Source organism: Pempheris klunzingeri, chromosome 3 (genome assembly GCF_042242105.1).
Source record: "Pempheris klunzingeri isolate RE-2024b chromosome 3, fPemKlu1.hap1, whole genome shotgun sequence".
Lineage (NCBI taxonomy): Eukaryota > Metazoa > Chordata > Actinopteri > Acropomatiformes > Pempheridae > Pempheris > Pempheris klunzingeri.
Window position 1 is genome coordinate 13,787,164 of NC_092014.1, and position 21,833 is coordinate 13,808,996.

Here is a 21,833-nt window from a genome sequence, read left to right on the forward strand (position 1 = left end):
CTGAGCATGTACAGTGTGTATGCATGAGTGTGTGAGGTTGGAGTCCTGGGGATCAGTATTATGGTTGGAGCATGGCCATTGTGATTACTACAGAGGTGCAGTATTCTCGTCCCTACAGAATCCAGTGTGAACCCTCTCTTCAGCTTCCCATGTCCAAAGACTACACTCGCTGTTGTGCAAGCAAATGCATAAAGACATCTGTTTAGAATTCCTGGCTTTAAAGGGGAGAGGGTGCTCGCGGTAATATTTATCTGCGGTAGAGCCTAACAGATATATCCTACATTTTAGAAGCTGTGCTCTGCATTAGAGTGATAAGCTGCAAAATTGGAGGAATAGACTGGGAAGGTAAAGAGGAAGGAAGGGCAGTAAAGTGAGAAAAGGGGAGTCTAATCTGAGCGGGGGTGTGTGTGGACGCACATGCAGAGAGCAGGAGAGCTACACTGCTGTGCGGGGAGACACCAAGCCGCTGCCGATTTGAAGAAGTCTTTCACTGCTTCTGCTCTGTCCAGCTGGTTCCAACTGACCCCCCTCACTCTCCCGCTCTGTCTGAGCTGTCTGTCTTTTGTGCATCTGGGCAGGTCTTTGGGTAGAGATGTGGGAGATGTGTGTTGTTATGCAGGTAAAAGGTAAAAAGGGGCTCGAGGGGCTTATGCTGCACAGGAGCACTACGGAGGATTATCATTAATTCTGCACACAATAATGCACTTGACTCTGAAGACAAATGCTCACACACACACACACAAACACACTAACATTTATCATTAAGGGAGAGTGAAGGTGCACTGTGGAGGGGGGTTAGAAGGTGGAGAGTCATTTTAAGTGGAGGTGCATGGGGCTGGACCTTGCCCCGGGGAGGAATGGGGGAGGGAGGTGAGGGAAGGACGAGAGGAAATAGCCAAACTAAAAACACGTGCAAGGTCAAATGTACTCCTTCATTTAGCATTTAATGCACGAAAAACGAAAGAAGCATGTTGCTTTGAGACTTTTCTGTCTCTGTCTTTACTTGGCTGTATTCTATGTATTAAAGTAGTCTATTTGTTCCAATATGTGGCCCAGACAGCTTTGTCCTAGAGGTGGAGGAACACACTCTTTCTCTTTTGTTATCAGTTTGTCATCAGCTCAGAGCTGTACATGTCACTTTTAACCAAGGCTTGACTTTTGACCAGCATGTGGTGGAGTCACTTCTGTTTTTTCCCACTCAGGCCCATTGTTTCTCAAACCAAGAAGCTGATATGTATCCATGCATTGATTTTGTTTCCCTTGGATTACTGTAACTCTGTTCAATTGCCTTAGCAATGACATCTAATGCCTGTAAAATGTCAAGGAAATGGTCTTTCTTACCATCCACCTTGATTAGTTTACACTGCCTCCCCATCAAAGTCACTTTATAATCCTTGTGATGACTTTCAGAGCTCTGGATGGTCAGCCACCGTCCACATTAGTGACTAAAGAAGATTGTGCCTTTAATATCATGGTTCAAATGGAGGATGATGAACAGAGTAACACCTACAAGATAACATGATAAATCTAATTTTGGACTGATGAGGATCCATCTGAGATCGTGATGATGTTTGTTCTAAGCAGCTACAATAAACATTTTATAATAACAATGTATCAGATGACACTGTGAAAACAATATAAAAGGGATCGATCGTATTGATGAGCCTAGAATAAATTATCACCTGAATCTGCGGCTCCACTTGGCTTTATAGAGCTTGTTTCAGCTCGTTGTATTAGCTATTATCATTTTGGTTCGCTTTCTTTCTTAACATATTATACAAAATGAGTGTGAGACTCCCTGATTTATTTGTTGATTTCTCTATCTCGGTCTTTATTTTGTACATCCACACACACTAAGCACATTTACCCACACCCTGATCTTCAAAAAACTGGAAAAGAAAACTCAAATACTTTCACTTGTACTGTCAGAGTACACAGAACATGAAGCAAATATAACGTAAATTATTGCCCTCTGAGTTTGTATCTGACTTCTTTGATGTGTTTTCAGGGAGCATCAGCTTGGCTTAGGCCAGATAGTGAATTCTCTACAGTCATTGACAGAACCAAAGAGAGACGTCTGAGAAGCCCCTACGCTTATTTCCAAGAAAAACTAAGACCATGTTTCAATGTGGAAGAAGATGAGAAAGAACAGAAAAACACCACCTCCCTTATAATTCTTATATTCAGGCATGTGTGATATTTATCTATTGATAGAGAAATGAAATAGTGGCTTGATATTTGAAACTGCCATTGCTCACAGAACACTCATAAATCCAGACAGCTGTCTTCCTGCATGTGTGTGTGTGTTTCTGCTGTATGTAGTGCAATTATGAATCTTCTACAGGATTCATTCTGCTAAGAACTGTGACTTGCTGATAAGAGGCAAACACCAGTGGGTCTCTTTCTCTCTGTCAGTCTCTCTCTGTCAATATTCAATCCAATAGACTTTATTGGCATGACATTTAACATGTGTTGCCAAAGCACAAACCCAAAGACAGGCAGATTACTCCCATCCACAGTTTGAGCTCTGGGAGGCGCTATGGAGCCCCACTTTTGTAAAAAACTGTATTTCTTCTGCCCTCACTGTGCATGTAGGACAGTAGCACAGCTGTGAAGCGACCTAAACACACCTCCAATCAAAGTTAGTCAGATATAAATATCAGTCAGGTCAAATGTATTATAACAAGACTAAGAGTGTCTCTGCTGAGACACAGCAGTGGTTTGCACTAAATAGTAATGTTGACACCATGCTAACAACTGCTAACCAGCATAAACAAAGTACAGCTGACGCTGATGGTGGTGCCATTAGTTTTGCAGGTATTTGGCCATAAACCAAAGTATTGGTCAAATTTTAAAAATGCCGTGATGACGGTACTATACGAAAAGTTCAGGGTTCACCAAAGCTATTATAATTTAGCCCAAGTTGGGCATGAATATCTGTGCCAAATTGAAGTATTTTTGGTTTTTTTAATAATACAAATACCAGCCACGTCAGAGGACCACAAAGTTATTAGGATACATCGATGGGGATGATCGATACGCAGACATACCAGCCAGTCTAAATGCTCAGTGTGTAAGACTTTAAAATCTTGTATTAGCAGCACATTAACATAGACAGCTAACATAATGGTTAGCCCAGTAAACAGTAAACTAATAAAAACTTTAAAAAATGAATAAATAAATAAAGTAAACAAACAAAAAAAAGAAATGAAACAGCTATAATAAAAAGATGATAACGCTCCAACCAAAGTATTAAGGTTTAGATAAAAGATGTCTGGGTCTATGAATTAAACTGTAACTTCTGTGGAAGTCTGTCAGTAACGTTGCTACTAGCAACAGATATATTCAACTACATTATCGTACTGCAGAACAGCATTCGTCACCTTCTGAGGACACCAGTGGTAAAACTCCTACCATGTGGTTGTGCTGTTCTTGTGTGTGCATTACAGTGTTGTTGTTCAGAGAGGTGAGCGAGTGTGCGCTGCCTTCAGTATCTCCCAAGGCCCAGATGGTACTGTCAAGAAGCCCACATTGCAATGCTAAGCCACGTACCTTGTGAGCTGAAGCAGCACTCACCTCTGGCCTCACACAAATGTACCAAAAATGTCCACATGATACCACAGAGACGACACACACACACACACACACACACACACACACACACGCACACACACACAGACCTTCTTTTAACTGGAATGAATGTCAATCACTATGTCTGTTAATGTCAAGTACATAGGCGTCACCAGTGATATACAGCCGGACTGCAAGAGAAAGGAGGGTTGAGACCGAGATAGAGAAGATGAGGGTGGAGGAAAAAAGGCAGTTTAACAGCTGTCTTCATACATCATCTACCCCTCTGATAACTTCTCTAACCTCGTGCACACTTTTAAACACACAAATACCACAAGCAATAAATATACTGTCTGCTAGATAGCTACAATATGTGACTTTGCATGAGTATTTGTGCAGTCATGCGTGTATATGTGTGCGTGTGCTAGAGTGAGCTGACTCTGTCCTATGTAATGTGTGTCTGTATAGTATGGTTATGTGTGTTCATGGTCTTTCTCCAGGGTGCCACTCTTTAAAAACAAAGAGATGAGTTTCCACACAGCCTTGCCTCCTTGCTACACTTTCAAAGATGCCCGTCTGTCTTTGGTGTCTTCGGTGGAAACTTACCCGTGCTCCTGTCCCTCAATTATGCTCCTTTCTGCTAAATATATTAGAAAGGACCCCCACCACCCACACCCACCATTTCTCTCTGTCTCAGTAATAGAACAAGGTTTATAAGTCTCGGCAGGCCCAGCTAATCTAACCCACATGCCAATAGCGCTGTGCCCATTCTCTCCCCTGCTCTAATGAAGCTAACACAGACTCTGAAATCTACGCTAGCGTGTGTATGTGTGTGTATGTGTGTGTATATGTGTATGTGGGAACACCAGACCTGGCAAAAGAAACTCCACCTCAGTCTGGGCCAACAATGAGACACCACAGGGAGGGAAAGTCGAAAAGTAGAGTTTCTCACTTTAAATCAGTTATGATTTGCACAAATGCACACACACACACACACACACGAACATAAGTTCATCCACACGCAGATGTTTCGGCTAATTGATTGCGAGTGTGTGCTGTGTAGACTCATTGCTCGTGATTGACTCTAAGTGCGTGGTGTGTTTGTGGCTGACACTAATAGACCACACAGCAGTGCTTCCCTCTTTCCCCACCCACACAGGCATAATTTAATCAAGAATTGAATCTAATGCAACTGTGGTGCAACACGGCTTTATATGGTCATGTGAAAAATGATTTGACTTTGCTATCAGATGAGGCTCGGGCTTTTCTTCGCGTGTGTGTGCGAATGTGTGCATACACTCTGCCACACCATGTGCCCACAGCCCAGCCGAGAACACAGGCCGCGTAGTCATGCTAGAAACGTGTGTCAGTGAGTGCATGAGTGAGTGTGGTGACTGATGGAGTGTGTGTAAGAGTGACTAATATTGGCCATGTCATCTCACACATTCATGATACCCGGTGCCACCATGAGATCCAGGAAGGAGATCCAGGAAGGACTACAGGAAACTAGGACGGGATGTCTTTGTGTAGATATGTGTGTGTGAATTTAACAGCGAGAATTTTTATAAATTTGACTGGAGGAAGTGAGGGAAAGGGAGGGGACCTCTGTGGAGATTATTCTGGCAGTTTGTCCAAATGTGTAGAATATCTGTGTGTGTTGCATGTGTGTATGTATGTACAGCATGTGTGTGACAACTGCTGCATGTGTTCTTACCACAGTCCGTGAGACATCCTGTAAGGCTTGGCAACACAGCAGGAGGCGGCATACCCTTCGGACGCCACTGCATGTGTATGCGTGAGTACATATACGCGAATGTGTGTATGTGCGCACTTGTGTGTGCTGACAGGATTTACTATTTGTCAGTCCATCCTGTCATCACCTCATAACTCCTGAACCGGCTGGGATCGTGAAAAGACACAACCAAGAAAAAGTTTGGTCTTATGTTCATGTAAGAAACACACAAGTTTGCTTTGGGTTTTTTTATAATATAATGCTGAGACACGAAAAAATATCATATCATCCTGCCTAAATGGAATACACTAGAATTATCTAATAGCTAGTCTGGTTAGGTTAGGTGACAAAATAATTTAAAATGCTCCATTCATGCAATTTCAGCAGAACGGGAAGAACAGGAAAACCTCCTGTTCCAATTCAGGAGTGCATTATTCATGCATTACTCCAAGATTAGCTTCTTTTGTCATGCTACGTATTTGGAGAGGTTCATAGTGAAACCAGATACAAACAAACAACGTGTAGTTCCTGTTAAATGAGACTGACTGATTCTCTTAGAGTTAAATTGGATTTTATGTTGATGATTGTAAACATCAGCAGTGTTGGCTTTGCTGGAAGTTTTTTTTTTCAAGAAGTGAAGATGTCACAAATTGTCAGAACTGTCAGAAATTCTCCATATCTATGACTCAGAGTGAATATTTTCTCCCACTCGGGTGCTCATAATTGTGGTCTGAACAATATGATGTCTCCTCGAGGTTCATTAGTAACTGTCTATATGGAGCTTTCAGTCATATCACATAATCCTTCTCAGCAGATTGCTTTTGTCCTGTTGTCATGGAGCTGCTAAAGTTCAAATTTCTCAACGCTTTAAGGGCTTACTGTATATTCTGTGCTGTCTTAAAAGATGATGCCAAAAGTTGATTCTTGGCTTTGGAAATGGCAGTGACGAAACAATATTCAACAAGTTCAAAGGTTAATGAAAAGTGTAACAGACTGAACATGAAGCAAGCCCCATTCCCTCTCCCAATCAACGGTTCTGGTTTTTTAGAGAACCAAAAAAGGCATAAAACGACCATTAACTTTCTCCAAACAACTTGTGCAGCACAATCCAAGTGTCTTGAAGCCAAATGATTGCAATGCGAGTCCAACTGGCCACAATTACTCCAATATGTAATATTAATGTGGGCAGTGGAGGAGGCTGTGTAGAGTTTCCACTGACATCAGAGTGAGTATGTAGAGTGACAGTTAGTAGATAATGAATTCTCATTTCAGTCTAACTGTTGAAGAGATTTGGTATTAAATTGCAAGTGATAGTCTTACTGCAAGAATCGATTTGTAGAAAGCTTTCAGCAGGTGAGAGATTTTTTTGTTGCTAAATATATAAGACACAGGAATGAGGATGATCATGATGCATGCATGGATGTGGGAAAGACGGAGGGAGAAAAAGAGTATGCATGTATTTGAATGCAGACAGCAAAACTATGAATGCAGTGTTAAACACATTCAGAATTAATATGCTGGTATGTTGGTCAAAGCTTTGTAAGACGTCCTCCCCAGTGTGACCTACAAACGTCAGTCATCTAGAGGGAGGACAGTTTTGGCTGTGTGTGCTTGTATATGTCAGTGCATTTGCTTATGCGCATGCCCGGGAATTGTGTGTATGCAGGCTTTACCGATCAGAGTGACTTTCGCGTCTCCTTCTCTGTCTGTTCGCGCAGTCATGATGTGACTACAGCATAAGACTGACAATGGAGAGAGAGACAGAGTGAGGGAGAGGCAGAGAGACAGGAGTGTCTGGGGCCTGTCAGTGAAATGGACGTATGGACAGACTGAATGTCTGACAGTGAGTCAGAGGCATTCGAGGGCTGTGATTGGCTGATTCCCTCAGGGAGGTGATGTAGTATTCTGTGGTCATTTTGAGCCTAAGCTGCTGTTGATCTCCTGAATGTCACCTACTGAATACATTACACAAGGAAAGACTTTTATCGATTTACTTTGGCCATCTTCATCACCTCATTTGCTCTACGGCAGCTTTAAGGTAGAAAGCAATCGATTATTTTATATGAAAAATGAATCACATGACTACTTATATGTTGCTCATAGTGATGACTCTGCAATTCTCTTCAGTTTAGTGTATTTCAACCGCAATGTTTTTGGTTTTCCAGTCGGCAACTCATCTGTATTGTTTTGGGCTGCAGCAGACAGCTGTTGACAGTGTATGAAAAAAAAGGCTACAAACTCAACTGCATGCTTCCTGTCCATCATCAAACATAGGATAGACATCAGTATTGACTGACACTGACCATCACAGTGGAACATTTAGCAGCTAAAGAGCCAGATATTTCCATCAGGAGTTCGTAGAGACCAAAAGCTGAAAGGAAATTGAACAGAAAAATGAGGCAGGAGATACATCACCAAATGAATGTTAATGTTACTCTGTGTCTCCTGGATGTGCAAATGAAAACTGTCTGCTAACAAATTCACCATATTAAATTTAAAGGTGATGATATGTCAGTGTTTTTTTATTGCTGTTATTCATAATTTAATGCAGGTTTAAAGGCAGGGTCTGCAACTTATACTTAGCAGCACTTTTTCTTACATTGGTGGGAATTCTCATAACAACCATGATAGCAATCAATAAATGAAACTGTTCAACAAGAAAGATGTCTGTGGCTGTCACAGGACTGTAATAAACTCGTCCACTTACCTGCCGACCTGTGTGCACTCTGCCCCTGAAATCATTGCGAATGGCCGCAGACTTTCACAAGGCTAAAGCTAGCAAGCTAGTTGCACGAGAATGGCACAGAAAGCGAGGCCAAAATTTAAATTATGACTCACTGAGAGACTATGGTGAGTTACCAGCAGGAAGCACACACCCACTGAGCCGGGGAGCGAGACAGAGCCACTGCTGACCACAACTGCTGTTTAGTGAGCTAACAGCACAAAGCACAGCCTCTGAGCCCAGTGAGCAGTAACTATGACCTGAAGGTAATGTTACGTTTGTAATGATTGTTTTGCTCGTCTTTACATGATTGTGGCATTTAACAGAGAGTTGTTTATTTGTTAGACTGAAAAACAAAGAGAGGCTGTCAGTCAGCGGTTGCCTACAGAACGAAGACCGGCGGCGGCAATTGGTTGTCTCATTACTGTCGTGGACTTGCAGTAACGTTAGTCAGGCAGCTCATGTTCATATGTTGAGTGGCTTTGGAGGACAGCCTGAAGGGAGGGGGTGGGATATTTTCTGTTGGAAAATCTAGCTACTCTTGCTAATTTCTCCAATGTTATCGACTCTGCTCTCAAGATCATTTACACGGCATTTTGTGTTGTTGGAAAAAATAGCCATTTCCTTTCATTCACTTCTTCTGTGCCTTTCATGTCTTTCAAGTTTTATGCATGATAGGAGCCAAAAAACTTTTCAGACGAAGAAGAATTAGATGCAAAGCTATCATGGACCCAGAAGATTATTTCCATTCTTTCCTATCGCCCATCATCCCATCCCATCTCATCCCTTCTCCTCTGCACAACACTGACATCAAATGCCGTCCAGAGGCTCACAGACGGAGGGCGTCTTTGTCCTAAAGGGGAAGCGATAACTGGAGAACCTCAATATGTTCAGATGGTGGAATCGATAGAGCTTGGAGGGCTGATTCTAACATATGGTTCTACTGATGTCCATCTGGAACTCGTCTGAATATTATCTGCATACTTTGGACTTAAAATAGAAACAAGGAGAGATTCTGAGTGGAAGGTGAAAAAACACCCAAAAACTTTTTCAGTGTTGACATTCTGTGTTGATATATGGTCCAAAATCATGTCTGCAACCTTACACATTCACAAAGATTCCCTATTGAAAACATCCACTATTTCTGTGCGTTTGTTGCTTGGGTGTCTATATGTATATACCTTTGTGTATTGAAGTGCATGCTGGCTGCGAGTTTATTGATTTGCAAGGGTGAATGCGTGTTGAAATTCAAGGTGGGCTTTTCGTCTCGTCCGTTCCCCTCGGCTGACAGAGCTCCCTGTAGATCTGCATGCACTCTAAACACCCCCTGTTCACTAATTCATTAGTTTCACTCTCACACAACTATCAAACACCATCATCTGGCTTGGAAGTAGCTGCTGAAACAAGTCTGCAATTTCACCTTCGGGGAGGAAATGCACAATGCAGCTTACTAAATGTCATACAGATGCAGAAAGTGTAGAGCTGCCACTTTTTTCTCTGCTGAACCAAAAACTACTGGTGCACTAATGGGGTGTCTGAAAGGTCACGTCTGGACTATTGTTGTTCATGTAATAGATAGTTCTTTACAACTGCATTTATATTAGTCATGTTTTGTGTGTATTGTATTTGCTTGAACTAAATGATATCAAGTGATTAGAATATATCACAAGAAAGCGCTCTCTCAGCACGGGGTACCAGTAGCGTAATCACCCATTGTGCAGTGTAAAGTGACCCTCTGAATGCTGGCCTCCTTGTGAACGGTGACCTTCGGCCAGGTTCAAGAGTCACCACAGCTACATAGCAGGCCTGTCATCTCATCCACAGGGTTTGCCTGGTTAACCACTGCCCAAGAAGCAGGATGTTTGTGTGTGTGAGAGAGTGTGTGTGTGTCTGTGCTTGTTCAAAGTGTATGACTGTAACAGAAGAGCTTTCTAAGTGTGACCCACATAAAAAGGTCTCAATGAGCCTCAGGACTCCCAACTTACATGCTTTACAAGCGCGCACACACACGCACACATACACACACACACACACACACAAATACACACAATGGCTGATGGTTCCCATGGTGACTGTGTTCCAGTGAGTGGGATTTTCCAGGCGGTGTCCGGAACAGTGGACACTCCAGAGTTTGTCCTGGAAGTTCACTTTGATCTAAGTGGGTAGATCAACCCACAGGGAGGACAATTCCTGACCCTTTACACACACACACACACACACACACACACACACACTCCAAGCTCCGCCTCTAACCTTTGCCATCACAGCTATGTGTACTAAAGCAGCATTATTTGATGTTTCTTGCTCTCATGGAGGAACAAGCTGTTAACAGAATACTGACATATTGTTGCCTTGATGGCAAACATGTTGTCGAAAAGTCAAATAGTCACACACAGAGACAGAGGAACATTATCATTCATTTTGAGTTTCCGTTCTCCAGATGAATCTAAGTCCAGCACTCAGTCTACTTTTTCAGTCTGCTTTGGTCTCCACCAGCTTCTCAGGAAGATATCTGACAATTTTGCTGCTAAATACTTTACCATGTTAAATAGCTATTAACTTTCTGTCTGTCGTTTGCAGCTGGGCAGATAGCATACAGTGTTTTCACTGAAAAGAGCATTTCATCTATTGTTAATATAGAAATATTGTTTAGTGCAGCTTTAACCTACAATTCTGCACAAAGCAGCCGTGTGAAGAAGAAGAAATGGGAACCGGTCAAAATGTAATCACTTTACAAAAATGTCCTCACCCACAAGGTGTAAAATTCAAATTGGTCCTTACAAAGATAGAACAGTCATACAGAAAGCAGTGCTGGTTGCAGTTGTCTTTATGATGTCTATTGAAACAGGGTGGATGAGACACCAGTTATAAACCGTCTGTCTTTCAGGATGACTCACACACCAGATTTTACAGCACTGGCACAGCTTTATATGTGTGTGTTTGAAAGTGCAAGTGTGTGTGACTGCAGGGGTAATGAAAGTTAGTATGTTTCTACCTCGTCCCACTGACACATTTATTATCTGCCTGAAATCTGTGCTGAAAACCCAGACACGCAAGTCCAACTGAAGTTCTCACCACACAAAGATTTGAGAATGGGAAGAAGAGGGATCGTAGAGCACGCACACACACACATAGACACACACACAGATGCACAGGCCATTATCAAAAACCAAACCAGGTAAAAAAGCTCACTTTTGACCTTGGAACTGGTTGTTTCATCTTAAAGACAGGACCCCCTTGGGAAAACATACTGGAGTGATGTATGATGTAACATGTGACAGCTGTGGCAAAACCCATCAGTGAAACAACCAAAGACTGAATGAATACAGGAAACAGACAACATCAGTTGTCTGCAAACACCAGACCAAAACCAGTCGCAGCATCGACTTAAGAGAGGTCAAAATCATCGACCTGGAGTCACTGGACCACTGAACTGAAATTATTGAATCCATATTGCTCCCATCTGCTGGGCCAACGTCTTGCATGGCAGCTCTGTCGCCATTTCTGTGACTACTGAGTAAATCCATCTGTTGACGGAGATAATGAAATGTGGTTGAAAACTCATAAACACACTAGTAAGTGGACCTTATGTAAAAATTACCTTTTTTCAAAAAAAAAGTTTGATAACTCAATACTGTTCATTATTCTCAACGACACTGTACTTGCATGGTGCTTTATATATGATATTCTTAGGATAGATAAGTAAAAATGAGTTTTACCAACTTGCCAAGCCTCAGTATTAATGATCTGCATAGATAGAACTTCACTATTAACACATCAAATGACTTTTTAAATATTTGTTTTTCATCATTTCTGGGGTAACACTAATTTGGTCCTGTTTGTGGTTTGCTTTAGGCCACAAAAGTGCCTTGGGAATTTGAGTTAAATGTTAATACGGGAACCTTCCTCATGCTCTCAGTCATTGTTTATATTTTCAGTACTAAACCAAAACCACAATCTTTCCTTAACCTCAACCAAGTGCTTTCACTGCCTAAAAAAATGTAACGAAACAGTAATCATGCTTAAGTTGCTACGAGTGGATAGTGTGTCGCACAAGTGGAAACAGCACTAGATTTCTTTAAAAACGTGCTTTTGGAAATTAGTATATAAACATGATTTTGAGCAGACAGGGTTTCACATGGCCAGAAAATATGTGCTTTGATTGTCATTTCAAATTATTTTATTAAATCATTCAATTGTAAGTTTTACTTAAAGTAATATCAGCTGGCAATCAACTGACCTGCCAAATAACCTTATGTTCCTGCCTGAAGCTACACTGTGAGTTTCATATGGAGCTATAACATATCAGCAGAACACATGAAATCAGAATAATGAAAACAATTATTATCATGACTATTATTATTATTTTGAGGCAAGTTGCCTTCATTCTGTCAGTCAGATAAAATCTTTTCCTGCTTCTTTTCGTCAACTTTTCTAAATAAGTGAATTATTGATCTAACGGATTTCCACTAAATTTATCACACATAATTCATCTGTCCTTTTCATTTTTGCCAGTTGGAAAAATTTTACTTTATTTGTGTGTGGTTAGAGAAGGGGTGTGTTCAAATTACAGTATTGGACTGGCACTGATCTCTTGTGTGTCATAACCTCACTTTCTGTGTGAGGGGAAATTTCCTGTAACATTATCCTGGAATACACGCTTGATGTCTGGGAAATGTTTCCAGAATGTCACAATTTTGGCTTTCTGTCAGACACACAGATTCAACATCTGAAACTAAAAATGTCAACTGATCAAAATGACAGAGCTGAAAGTATGAGTGAGAGGTCATGTCTATCTTTGTCTGTTGGTCTGCCTCACCCTCTTCCTCTGTCTTTCTCTTGTTGTAAGAGAACTCAGATTCCTCTCAGTCTCCAAGTGGTAATTTCCTCTCTATTGATTGACGTGTCCTCTTAAAGTTATGACAAAAGAGCCAGTTAACACACATTCAACTGAGGGGATCAGGTGACACACACACACACACACACACACACACACAAAGGTCAGTGCAGAGGCTATGGAGGGCTTCCCCCTGCATGTTAGAAAGTGGAAGAGTAAATGACGTTGCTGGGCATGAGCCTTCCTGTGCAAAAAAAATGTGCACAGATGGGTAAAATTTCATTGTCCTGTTTACTATGGCACAGAATAAGGGACAAACTAAAGACTACTGAGACGTCTGCGGAGGCTATATCCTTCCTGAAGCCAGCTCCTGATCTGGTCAATGATAAGCCTGCCCTGGTAACTGAGAGTCCGGCGGTGGTGAAAGAGAGGCCAACTATTCATTCGACCAAGGTGGTAACTCATATGTCTAACCTAGCAACCAACTGGATCGGCTACTGGCCTAGCTGGTCATTAGCTTCCAAGGCTTACAACGTGTTGTTACCTGATCTGTATATCCTGCTCAGTTGGTACGACACATGTGCAACAGGCGCATGAGAAGGAGGCGAGATGGCTCACTCGTTGGCCACTTACATCTTAAACTTTGTGTTTATGGGGATAAGCTATATGTTTAATTCAGTATGTTACTGATTAAGATTTTTATTTTTAAAAAAAAACAAGGTTTAATGTCTTCTGAATACAGTCTGTATGATGAGGTATATGACAAGATCGTGCCAATCAAAACAGAAGTTTTGTGTTAAACTGCTAAACACTTAGAAGGTCCTGAGTGTTGGAGGCCAAAAGCATATTTCTCCACAGGCAACAATCCCAAACGTCAAACTGATTTATGATCAAATTTCTACATACAGTGTATATGTCCATGTATGTCTCACACATATATAAATACTATACATACAATACTCATATCATACACCTCATCAGACTGATGATGACTGATGATGATTGGAGTAGTTAGTGGGCAAGTCACCACCGATCGTGCAGGATGTAAAGATCAGGTAACAACACGTTGCTAGCCTTGGAATCTAATGACCAGCCAAGCCAGTGGCTGATGTATTAGACACAATACACTTGTGTGTATAAGACACACAAGTAACCACCTTGGTCGAATGAATGCGCCAGCCGCTCACTCACCAGTGGTGACATTACACACTTGCTTCAGTGAGCAGTGACCAGAGAAGCAGATAATATGATGTTTCACAAATGTTTCCACAAGTTGCAAGAATGTTGCTTATTCCATCACATTCATTTGCTCATTGAGAACATTGCTTTTTCAAAGTACCTGTCTAAGGGTCAGGTTATGCTTGAATAGAGCTAGATTGTGCAATGTCTGTATATAGTCTGTATAACAGTGTCTCCTAGAAGTCATTCATAGTGTTGCTATTCACATGAAAGGAGATAGAAATGTTGTCTCAAGAATGAAAGAAGGAAGCTTGGGAGAGAAGTTCAATCCCTGGCTCCTGTCTTACCTCCACAGAACTGGCCAATCACTATGTGAAGTGGGTGCCTGTCAAACTGTAAGTTTGGAAACTTATAGGGAACCTATCCAACTATCTGACAAGCTGTTCCAAAGAAGCATAATGGCACCTTATGCAGTGGATTTCTTAAAATCCCTGAAAATAAAACCAAAAGTATCTGCAAAGCTGGAAAATACGTGGAGATTTTTGAGTTGAACTGGCCTGTCAAGCTTCCAACATGGTCATTTCATATTCATTTTCTTGTGGTCTTCATAAAAATTCCAAACAAGCAAAAGATACAATAAGCAAAAGATAAACAATATGACTTCACGTTGTATTGAGTCGTCCTTTTTGCCCTTTTCCCCTGTTAATTTGCATTTACAGTTCAATTTTGTGTTTCCATTTTGTATAAAAGCATGAAAATGGCCTTTAGTCATGCAAACATGAGCCTGAGTACCCATGAGCATTTTCTATTTAATTAGGCTACAAGTTGTTGCTCAACATTTCCGTGCATTTTCAACAAGGGCTGCCTCAACTGGTGAGCTGATCCGCTCTGTGGAGAACTGGGCAAATGACCAAACTCTCTACTTTGATATTGTTATCTTTGCTGTCACTACTGATGTATCTCAAACTGGTACTCAAAGACAGTATTCACTCTGTGCAGTCCACATGGGAACATGAGAATGTTTTACTTTAGACACTTCGGTCTCATAAAATGATTTTCATATTAGCGAATATCCCTCACAGTCCCTTAGAGTAGAAGGAATTTGTGCACATAAATCATCCGACAATTTGATATGCTCATGTAATTACAGTTGTTCAGTCTTCTGATCATGTTGTGGTCGTGTTCTCGTAATTTTCTGTCCAACCTGTGGATGTTATGGATGTAATAGGAGACAGAGCCCCTAAGGCTTCTTATCAGGGCCATCAACAGGTGGGCTTTTTCTTTATAGACACACACATAAGCACACGCACATCACACACGCATCCAAATGCACACATATATGTATATATATATATACCGAAACTTGTGCACAAACGCCTGCAGGTTAATACCCGAGAGCTAAGAACTCCAATTCCAGCCCCCACCCCCAACAGAGACACACATACACATTCACTCTCACATACCTTGGAGTAAAGCGACCGTAGCCGAGCACTTGCAGCTCAGCCCCCGCCCTTCTCCCCGAGTTTAATCTGATTTCACATTCAGAAATACAGGAACACACACATGCCACACACACTACATATACTCCAAGCACACACAGACACACATATAGCGAAAAGGGGGGAGTCGTGTCGAGTTTCTGCACTGAAGCCTTGTGTAAACACCTGCCAGTAATCTACCAGCTGAGATGAATCCAGACGAAACAGAACCTGTTCTTACAGTTCCTCTTACAGTCTGTTTCAGTCTGCTTCACATCTCAGCGTGAACTCTGCGAGGCCACACTCGACTCCGCAGCGCTCTGATAGGAGCCTGGCAGCTTGGTTGTGATTCTGCATACGAGTGTGAGCCTTCATCGTTCCAGATGATTGTTACATGATTGCTGTTCTTCTTCTATGCTGTTACCCGACCCCCAAAAGAACTCGTGGGGAGGATCCAGTAGCAGTACCGCACAGGATGCTGGGTGGGGATTTTCTGCAGTGGCTACCACAAAAGACCGGAGGCCGTGATTATGATAAAAGCCTATTTCATGCTCTCCGTGGCCTGATTCCAAGCCACTGGTTCACCAAAAGTATCTCAGGGATCATAGATGCTGGGGCCAGCTTGTGGGTCAACAAACCAAGGTGCATGTTCTTAAGACTTTGCTGCTTCATGGCAGTCATCCTTGTCTATCCACACCTTATCCACTGTTTTGTTTCCTTTCATTCTTGTCCTTTCATGTACTTTTCATCTTCTACTCTCTCTTAAGAGCAAAAATTTCCCCAGAAGTAATCAGCAAAGATACCTGCAGAGAGCGGATGTATAAAGAGAACTGGATACAGCTGTGGAGGCAGGGACCGCTTCTTTCCTATGAAAGCTGCACAGTGGTGCATAGAGCAAAGAAAGTTTGACTTCACAGGTATAAGATTACCTTGATCTTCTGCACATGGACATCCATACCCCTGTATTATGGGACGCAGCCAACCTGGCGAACTTCTGGTTGGCTAACTTGACTGGGGATAAATGTTATTGGACTGCAGGGTAATTGTCTGTGGGAAAAATCTCTCGGACCCAATGAAATGATGTGACAGGTTTCATTGTTATAATTACACAGTTTGGCCACTATGCCAAATTTGCCTCAAATGCAGGCGCTCTTCCCGAGAGCATGGTCCAGAAGCAGTTAAGTCAGATCTCTTTTCAACCACTTCTTAAGTTTTTCCAGTGATCAAACAATGTAAATATGGTTTCTGTCCCTTCTTCAGGAGTCTTCACTAGCTTTTGTGTAATCCATTCCTTGGTGTGCTGGGACAGGTATCCTGTCCTGATCCTCCACGGTCAACCACACTGAAGATCTGCTGCCTGAATCTGCTCTGATTGTTCCTCTTCAGTGACCCAGATGTAAACTTAAATCAAATTGCAAGAATTATGAAAATTATGAAAAAAAATTGTGAGAACTAAACATGGAAGTATACAGTTTAATTTTCATTGAGGATCAAATACATTTTCAGAGCCACTGAATTCAGTTTCATAATATTACATTTGATTTTAAGTTTATTGGAAGTCAGTTCCAAACTAATATCAAATTATGTTATTCAGATTCAGTTTCGCAATACAATTATTTAAGGTGACCAATTCAAATATAAATGATTCAAATTCAGCTTCTTGTGACACATATTTCTAACCCTACTACACCGGTGATTAGCTGTCAGTAATGCTGACAGCAGGCAGCAGAGACATTTTTCATGGATCAAATCTGTCAAATGTAGAATAAGAGCAATCATATGTGAGAAGAACAAGCCCTAATCTAGGATTCCCTTGAAATCGGTGACAATAGGAAGTCTAATTGGCCGCTGATTCTCCTCACTCTGTACAAGATTGCTTTTGATGATAGCCATGACCGCGGCCAGAGCACAGCAGTCAGTGCTGGTTAGTGAAGGTACTGTCTTCCAGCTCTGCACCCTGTGAGAAAAATCCTGTTTTCCTCTCTCTTTTGAGTGGAAAGCAATTTTGCATTCTTTCCTCAGGCGAGAGGATAGAAGGGAAAGCCGCAAAGGGGAAAAGATACTCTAATGATAGTATCAGAGCACAATAATGATAGATGCAGGTTTCAGGCCTAATCCACAGGGATGCATATGCCGGGCATGATGGGATTGATAGAGCTATTAAGGTATGCTTTGCTGCTATCGCTCCTGCGCTGCTGCCGATGAGGCTGCTGATTGACGGCCCGTTGTGGACCAGCGTGGTGAGGTCAGGTTTCTGGGATGAGATTCATTTGCCTTCATTTGCATATCAATCTACCAAACTGGAGAGTGGGATTATGTGGGAATTGTCATTTCATTGCTATTCAGAGTGTCGTGTGAGTGTATTGCTGGTTATATGTCCTCTACATGAAGAATGTTAATTTCTGCTGTCAAGTAGAGGCTGTGGGTGTGTGTGTGTGGGAGAGACAGAAACAGAGAATATCTTCTTCCTAACTGATATGATGTTTGACATTTCATTTACTGCTCCTGACCAGTGAGGTTAATAATGCTACCAAAAGCAATCAGGGCTAACTGCACATACACAAAATATGCACAGATACAGTATGTGCACAGGTACACACACACACACACACACACACACACACACACACGTTCACCCTAATGCATTCCAATCATGTCAGCCGAGTTAAGTGGCCATAAATAAGATGTCATTTTAAACCGGGATTTTAAAACTGTCTCAAAATCTCATCTCCCCATCAGCTTGAGTACAGACAGACACACGCACACGCACACGCACACACACACACACCTTCTCTACACTGACGACATATAGTGGCTCTACTGTTTCTGTGTCTGATGGTTTGAATCCCACCACTACAGATACCACAGCTAACATGAACATGCCTCAGTGACCACTAGGGTTGCTCTGAACCAGGATTTTCAGATTGAGGGTTGTCTTATATATATCAAATTGTGTTTAATGTCGTGGTTGTGGTTCATTGGTTTCTGCTTTTCCGTATCACTGATCACTGTTTTCTTTAATACACTTTACCTGCAGCCACACCGCCTCTCTATAACAACCTTCATTAGTCTCATGTTTTAGCTGTAAGACCCACACTTTATTTCCTTTGTGCATCATCTGTGATGCACCACACAGCACCACACTGCCATTCTTGCTGGCAGCACCGTCAGTCGGAGAGTCAATCACACTGGATGCCAATAGAGGAGGCGTTACCAGCTCCTGGTTTTTAAGTACTTTTAGTCAGAGCAGCAAGTAGACATGATTGTGCTGCCTTCTGTTTTCATCACCTTTCTCTGTTTCTAGCACAGCCCAGCAAACATTGTTCTGTGTCGTCATGTCCCTGGCCCAAAATGGTTTGGGTAATATTGTTGCTATGAAACATGTCTTTTGGTTTTTTCTTTTTTAACACAACAACATTGATTGACAATTTATTTAGTTGTGGAATGGTTGTGACCACACATCCACCTCAGGTACAAAGACTGGTATTAGTCGACATCGATTTTTTAAATATAAAAAAAGAACACATTTCTCACATATATGTGTATAATTTTTGTAAATCATATTTCTGTCTATTTATTTAAGCCTGTGGTATCCTAGCTGTCCTTGATACACATTGTGTATATAAGTTTTAGCAGAATAGCTAAATAGGCACGTTAGTGGTAGCGACATATTATGAAGGCAAGGTAACATCAGCACAACTCCCATTTTGGTCCTACTTCTGAATCGTAACTTGGTGTCTTGATTGCACATTCAAACAGTGGCCATTTAATGTCTCAGTGTTTGTGGTTATGTCATTTTGAGACAAGACTTGGTTTGTAAAGTTTACATCCTACCATGCCGTTGGGCGCTGCTTTGCATATAATGGCGAAGCTCAAAAGAATCAAAATCTGTTTCTTTCTCTCTGTTACACACACACACACACAGACACACAAACACACACACACACACACACACACACACACACACACACACTGGTAGATCAGCTCAGCGTGTGTGGTATATGTGACCTTGTGAGCAACACACAGGGCCAGTAAAAACGGGAGGATTTCTTGTTGTTATAGTGTAATAAGGGTGATGATCAACAGGTGGAGATAATGGAGCTCAGTCTCATCGAGCCAAGGTAATCACACACACACACACACACACAAGCCTCTATTCTTCTTTAGACCAGAGCACATGGATTAATAAATGACAATGTGTCTTACAATGACTTATGTCTTTATCAGCATCCAAAAAATGCACTTTATCTTTGAATGAATGTATGAGTGAAAAATGAGAAAGTAAAGTAGAAAATGGTGGTTGGAGCTTAAAGAACAAGAGATGTTTGGGGGCTTGGGACCCTTATGGTTTGGGAGAAGAATGAGAGAATGATGGGAGTTCAGACTGAAGAGGTTGCAGGTGGGGTGTGTAGCCTGTGTGTGTGCTTAGTCCTGCTTGTGTACCAGATTGTGCTGGTTTCTGTGTGTGTGTGTGTGTGTGTGTGCGTGCGTGTGTGGGGGCCCAGTGTTTGGCCTGTGAGTGTAGCCTCCCTCCCGACAGGCATTACATTTCAACCACAGATAGAAAACTGGCTTTGGATCATCTGGACCTGAAGGAGAGAGCGATAGACAAAGCGATATCTGGGGTGGTTGGAGAGAAAAATTAGTAGTGATCAAAACCATATTCATTATTTCAGATGGGAAAATGGGAAACGAGATTGGAGAGGGAGAAAGAATGATCGTATGTTTTCCATAAATAGAGTGAGTGTTCCATTGAGTTTTAATGTTTTTTATTTACTAAGAAAGCAGCGTGGGAGACATGAGAGAGAAACTTCAGCCAGAGAAATAAACGGCTCATCTTCTGCACGCACTTTCATACGCTTTTATAAACATTATAGAATGATAACTATGTTAAAGTCTTACTTTGCTTGTGTGGAGATATTCAGAATTTGAAGACTTTATTGAGAACAGCATTGCACATTTGTAAATATTTAAACTACAAAACTTAAAATCACTGTTGTGACATTAGTGTGAGAGGCATTCACATGAAGAGGATTCAGTATTACAGTTGAGTTTTGAATATGCCAATTTGTCAAAGGTGTCTGTACTTCATTTTCTGGCTCCAATGGAGAGTCAGTCTAATTTCTGTTGGAGGTTCAGTAGGCTACTTATTCTGTTAGGCCACATAAACAGACTCGGCTGATCAGCTCATCTAGGGAATCGGAGTCTTGCCTATTTTTTCCACAGCATGCACGCGGTTCGCAGCAGAAACACGGTGAAACTAATACGTTTTGACACCAAAACAGCAAGATTACAAGCTTTTGATAGTTTCACGGCTCATATCTGCAGAATATGTCACATGCGTTGAAAAAATAAATGCATATGTTTTTTAAATTAACACTTCCTGTTTCCATTTCCTTTCAAATTAAAAGCCCTGTAGCCCCTGTATTTATGACCATTATCAAAGGCAAACTCCAAGTATTAAAATTAAAGTTTTGATCTGATGAAAGCGAGTACAGTTCATCCTGTCTGCACCAAATTCAATGGCAATATAAAATTGCTGTTACTCAAAACTACAAATCTCTACTGGCATTGCCATCCACAGCGCCATATTGTTAGCTTGGATACAAACATTTCTGACCTTTCTGACAATCAAGGGAACAAAAATGGTTTAAAGGGCAGAAAGAAAAGTCTTTGTCATAAACATGAAGCAAACTTGTGTAGAGCATATTTAAGACTCATAAACAGCTTTGTTCAGATGAACTGACTTGGTTGCTTACACGTGAAGTTTTGTTTGAAGTGTTGGGGGGCACATTGACTTTTTCGATTGATGGAGGCCTGTTTTATCCGCTGAGGCAGAGCAACAGATACCCGTGTAATCAAATCTGCTACGGTAGGGACGCATTTGAGAGCCAAACCCTCTACAAGCCAAATTTATACAAATGGGCCTCTTTTGTTCACAGGATACAATACAGCTGCTCAATTTACTGCTGCACTCCGAATGGATGCAGAGGCACACATGCACCAAGGTGAAAGTGAGTGAGCGCACACACACACACGCACGCATGCACAGACACACACACACACACACACACACTAACACACAACACAGTGTTTCTCTTTGTTTTTTTTTTAAATTTTCATTCTCTCCTTCATTTTTCATTACACACACGCACACACAGCCTGGACAAATTTTATCTAACTTGTGCTGATCAAACCTCTCGGTGATAGTAGAGATAGCAAGGGTGGAGGAGGTAAATCAATGGCTGTGTAGAGAGGCCGTGTTCCCTATTAAAGAAAAGGCTGACGCATGCATTGGGCTTCGTCTGCTAACTG